Source organism: Bactrocera tryoni, chromosome 3 (genome assembly GCF_016617805.1).
Source record: "Bactrocera tryoni isolate S06 chromosome 3, CSIRO_BtryS06_freeze2, whole genome shotgun sequence".
NCBI lineage: Eukaryota > Metazoa > Arthropoda > Insecta > Diptera > Tephritidae > Bactrocera > Bactrocera tryoni.
The window spans coordinates 32,369,708-32,376,080 of record NC_052501.1 but is presented as its reverse complement, the minus strand read 5'-3'; positions in this window follow the sequence as shown (position 1 = coordinate 32,376,080).

The following is a 6,373-nucleotide window of genomic DNA, read 5'->3' as shown; positions in this document are numbered from 1 at the left end:
GTCGCCTGAAGTCTGCTGCGCTCTATGTGTTCAGCGCATTTGTTTACACATTAGACTTTATCGATCAGATATCATCTATTGTGCTATTTGCATAGCACACTTATTGCACCATCAAATATTTTACTTAATGTTCAAATTCCATCACATATATTTTTCTATTTGTATAAACCTTTTTATTAAAAAACATTTTAATTCAATTTTCATTATTATGTCTCTTGTTATTTACATTTTCTTCAAGTAATTCAATTAATTTTTTTTGGCGTTCTCTGGTTGACGCAGAAAGGAAAATCATCAGCTTAGCCTAAAAGTAAACTAATAATTAATAGCAATAATAATGCAGAAGACAACTAAGTAATAAGGATGCCAAGTATAGTTCTTTTTTTATTGCTTATATGATTACACTCAAAGAAAAAACCCACGAAGTTAGAAGAACAGTTTAATTTTTTAAACTGTCACTATTCACTAAAAACACACTATTTGTCTTGTTTGACATTTTTGTTTAGTTTATCGTTATTTCTGAAACTGTTAGTCTCTGCACGTGTTTATTTCAGTACTTGCGGTATTTTCTTTTGAGTCAGTTGTAAAAATAAGCAAAGCTGAGCATGATGTTGCCAAAAGAGAAGAAAGCCGAAATCATACCTTCATATAAAATAAAATTAAATAGTCTAAACGTCAAATAGCTCGTGAAATGGGCTAATTTATTAAATACTATACGAACTTTGAATTTTTAAGTCGTAAAAGGCCAGTGGGCGTAAAGCATTCATTATATGTAATGGTGAAGGGGGCTATAATCAGGTTTAGTGTTGGGCAGCTTATTATTTTTAAAGGATCTGTAAACGCTGAAAAATACATTGCAATTTTGAGAGACGGCATTTTGCCAACTATTGAACAGCTATCCGAACACACCCAAAAAGTCTATTTTCAGGATGATTCAGCCCCTTGACAGAGAGTCAAAACGTTAACAAAAAGGCGAAAATATTGAAATAGTTTTTTCAACAATTCATTACAAACATTTACAGGTCACAAACCAAAAGCATTTTTATTAAATTGAATTGAGTTCAGATCTCAATCCAAATCCAGTATACAAAATTAAATACCGGGTTTTTCAATAGGGACACTACAAAAGTAGACCGATAGGGGCAGCAAACGACACCATATTTTTTCCCGCTCTTTTGACATTTCTCTTCAGTATAGTTTGCCATTTCAACATGGAAAGATATACGATACCACAACGAGTGGAAATTATTAAAATTAGCACCGAAATTCGGAGTCCGTGGCCTGAACTTTAAGAGCGCTACGTCCAATTTATGAGGAGGCTCATTTCGGGCTGAATGGCTTCGACAGTAAACAAAATAAGCGTTATTGGTCGGACAATCCATACGTGCTCCATGAGTTGCATCCCGAAAAAAATTACGGTTTGGTGCGGTTTATGGGCCGGCGGAGTCATTGGGCCGAAATTTTTCCAAAGCACAAGCCACACTGAGAATTTATTAAAAACCAAGTTTGGTGAACGTGTTATCTAACGAAATAGCCCAGCCAATCGGACGCCTCCGTCGTGCGATTTGACGCCTTTGGACTATTTCCTGTGGGGCTACATCAAGTTTATGGTCTATGCCAACAAGCTAGCGACGATTGATAAAGTTCGTACGAATATCGAAAACGAAACTGCGGCAGTATCGTCCGATTTATGCTCGAAAACCGTCGAAAATTGGGTTCAGCGTCTGGACTTCTGCAAGCGTGTCCGTGGTGGCCATGCAAAAAAATCCATACATTATGGCATCGAATTTAATTTTATAGGAATAAAAACATTCATTGATATTCAAACCGTTTTTGATTTGTTAAAAAAGCTTGATTAGAGTTATTGTTAAAATTTGCACAATCCTTACGATACAAACTCTATTATTAATGATTTGAAAAAACTAAGATTAAATGCACTGAGCGCTGTCAATAGACTTCAATGGAAATGTAAAACCCCTCTCGACATGTTTTTGGTAACGTTCGATCCTATGGAGAACATAAAAATTTCCGGGATCTGAACTCTTTCTGAAGTACATATTAAATTCGGTGATTTTTTCGATGAGTGAAATTATTCAACTCAGAAGTTCCATTTAAAATTGTGTGGGGAATCAAATATCTGGTGTCGAAACGTTTAGAAAGTCTGAAAAGCTGATAACTGTTTGCCACGAGCAAGTGTTTTTAAATGGTACAAATTATGGTCGGTCAAAGTGGTCGGCCATCCACATCAACTGATGATCAACCCGTCACTAAAATAAATGAATTGGTGCTTGTGGATTGACAATTAACAGTAAGAGATTTTACTGGCATCGTTGGAATATCAGATTAGTGAAAACCATTTTGAAAGATCATTTGGTCCTATGAAAAGTGAAAGCACGGCAGAAACATATTTCAAAATTAAAAGCTATGTTTTGAAACTTATCATAAAATTCATAAAAGCAATTGCGCCGGTGTCGAAAGTGCAATAGATTTGAATAGAATGTTCACTGTGGTTCAAGTCTTACGACTACAAATGGGAGAGAACTTTATAAAGCACTGAAATCAAGCGGGAGTTATACATTCTCGACTGGTTTACTGGACCCAATCGAAATTATTTTAATAACTTTAATTTTATTGGAAGCCATGAAGTGCTAAAAATTGTTATACAGGAATCGCAGATGATGGGTTCGATCTCTTTTAAAAGTTCGCGAAACGGATGGATTTTTCGCCACGCAAAATTCAAATTTTTTTTTTTTTCGTTTGGTACTCAGAAAAATAGGTTCCTAGACACCTCTAAGAAAGCCTCTCCAAGCATGAGTTCTTATTTGTAACGGGAAGGTTCTCCTACATACAGTTTTCTATTTTTTCTTATTATCAGATAGAAAAATTTATATCTCGCTTCCAACTACTTGAAAAAATATCTTGTTCCCTAGATTTTTGACATCGCCATCATTTGTTAGTTGACTAATAAATTTTTAAGAAATGTCAAAACAAAAAGAACTCTTCATTTTTACGTTGCCACTACGGACATAACTTTTGACAAGTTTAATTTGAACAAGTAAAGAAGGGCTAAGTTCAGGTGCAACCCAACATTTTATACTCTTGCAACTTCCAAGAATCAAAGCCAGGAAATGCCTTCACAAGTAAAACGTCAACCAGAGGATTGGAATCTAAGCAATTTTATATACATATACATATACTACATACCATATAACTCATAATTGTCCCACATATTCGACAAACATTATTTGTAGTAAATGGATTTTGTACCGATTGTTGGTATCGACCCGATTTTATCTATTAACTATTATCATGTCACATACTAAAAAATGTTCCCTGGGTTTCATTCAGGTACCTCGCATACCATCACCAATCATATGGAGTAGCCAATTTTATCCATTTTAAGCACAAATATAAACTGTTATGAGTAAAGCACATTTTAATTTTCTTTGAGATAACTTACTTATTGGCCGATATATGCACTATAAAATCATCAGGGAGTTCTACAATCTTTATATATATTAGGTATAAAAGGCACTCAGGGAAGTATTGACCCGATTCAACCCATTTTTGATACACAGAGTAACTCAGGAAAGGATTCTCTCTGAATTGTATATCTCATACATTGTACGATAGTTTCGGTCCAAAGTCAACTATAGATAGAGGGGCTATATATTCGGTACGTATGGGCTTGAACAGTTTTGGCTGGATTTGGGCAATTTTTGGTCAGGTGGCATACTGTTATATTAATTATATGGGAAATAGGCATGCTTGTCTGATGTCACCAATCTTTATACTGTAACATAGGAATATAAGGAGAATGTCACGTACTAAATTTAGTCCATCGTCATCTTGATCATTTATATATAACACTATATCTATCCCGCTTAGTTTTTAGTGATACATACAACCGTTAAGTGATCGAAACTATTGTGCTCTGTAGCAGCAGGTTGCAAGAGTATAAAATTAAGGTTTTTGGAGTCGAATATATTGATTTTTATCGTACAATATATGTATAAAATAAATCAGCAAGCAAGAAAGTGCTTGTCTGAATGATAAATGAAACATTTCACATCATTTAAGGTAAGTAAGTAAGAGGTCTTACTGGTTGCCTTTAGTTTTGTGCTCTCCTACACCGTCACAGTTCCTCTCCTGCAGACCACTGCTCTACAATGTCCTTTAACATGCCGCCATACACAAATGAGTTTCATCCGAGGATATACTATTAATGATAGCAATTTATTTTTATTGAGGAATTTTGATTTATTAAGCATTATTTGTATAATATAAAAATATTTCCATAATAAATATAAATACACACGAATTCATAACAATACTAAAATTTTTAAAATATAATCTAATAACAAAATTAAAATTGTTAAAATAACGCACACTGCGCTTCCTGAATCCTGTGGCTGCAACCGTATTATTTGACTTTTTTTAGCTGTTCTTGCATACAAGTGAAAGTTCGTTATTCTGGGGTCGAATCGTTACATCCGTGCACGGACCGGCAAACATACGAAAGAAAATTACGTGATGCGTCAATCGTATGCGGTGATTGGCATTATAACATACGATAGGAATCGGAACGTAATGTATTTTCAATTCACAATAGTTTTTAAATTCCACATTGCTTTGGATCGTATTTTTAGATCACAATAGATGTGGAACTGTCAAAATTGTTGCGAAATTTTCAATAAACTAACAAAAGCTAATTAAATATCAAAATAGTTCCAACTTTGTTTTATTTGAGCTCTAGTGAAAGTGATGGGGATAAAAACATAGTGCGGAGATAGCTAAGAGATCGTAGCAATAGCGTAGGTATAAAAAACAACAAATTGTGAATCCTCATTAACAAAATTTGGTAGATGTAATGTTGAACAAAGCATCGGAATCTTAAAAACACGGTGAAGAATTTTAGGATATGGCAAGAGAGGAAGGTATCACCCCACAAAGGTGGAAGATTTGCTAACGTTTGTGACATTACATAACATCTGCATAAAATTTACAACAAGTTGTGAGCCTCAAAATTGCGATTCTTATCACACACAAGAAATGGACACCGGGGTAGCGAACCGCTTCACCGCAATCGACCAAACGATAAGAGATAAAATAAACTATTCTTTCATACATTTAATTAAAAAATGTATATGTCCTTAACTTTGTAAATAATTTTATTTTTATTGTAAACTAAAATACAAAAATTTTGTTCATATAAATAATATTTTTTTTTTTTTAATTTTTAATGAGATATTCCATTCATTGCTTTCTTGTTTATGTCCTTTATTACTAAAAATTATAAAACACTTAAAATTTTAAAAAAATTTGCTCATATTTCCATAAATTTATCTATTACGATTGGTAGTTCGCGTCCGAACGACGATTCAAACGAACGGATACGTTTATATACTCGTTCACGTATGTCATCATGCCAGATCACGATAAAAGCGTTACGATCACGTACGTCATAATACGAAATACAGGCTTTTACGTGACGAGTGATACGTTCACGGATGTAACGATTCGACCCCTGTTTCTGCGGAGCAAGGAGTAATAACCATAAGAGCCTGTGTATTTATGAACATGTGTAGGTATACACACGTTTATCATATTAGTGTACAATTTTGTAAATTAGCTGTTTATTTTAAGATAAATGCTGAGTTTTACCAATTTTTTAATTCAAAGGCTTATTTGTAAATCCAAATTATAATTTCTTTGTAATATCATAGGAATTGTAGATGCAAATCTAAATAGGCATGCGCATCGAGATTTATAGCAATTTTTCCTGTTCCCCCCATTGCGTGGTGTATTCTCTTTTCGAAGTTGTGTTTTTCGAAATTCCCTAAGGTGAAAACTACAAATTGGTACTCAATGAAATTTGATTTAGCATTTGCACCTTCTCTATTTTTAATAGCCTTCTCTGCTTTTAACAAACATTTTCACGGTGTTTGAGGAGGTATTAAGAATATTTGCTCTGAGTGAATTTAGTTGACCTTAAACTCATTGTGGGTGTGGAGTCACCCCAGCTTTTGACAAATTTCCAAACCAAGAGATATTTATATTTATGTTGAATTTCAATATGTCCGATTCTTGCCATTTAGCCAATTAGGTGTTTCATATACTTGTAGTCTCATAAAGTTATAACGAACCGAAAACATAGCGTTGAGAATTGTAATTGCATAAACTCATTTTTGTATGTAATCCCACATAAGAACGGAAGAATAATATTATGTACCATTTTAATCAAGTTATCGCTTTAAAGAACGGACGGGCCGATGGACAGACAGTCACACGGAACTTAACTCATCTTCCTGATCAGATCTATTTTGATTAGTTTTGAGTGTTACAATCAACCGTTAGCTGTACAAAACTATTGTAT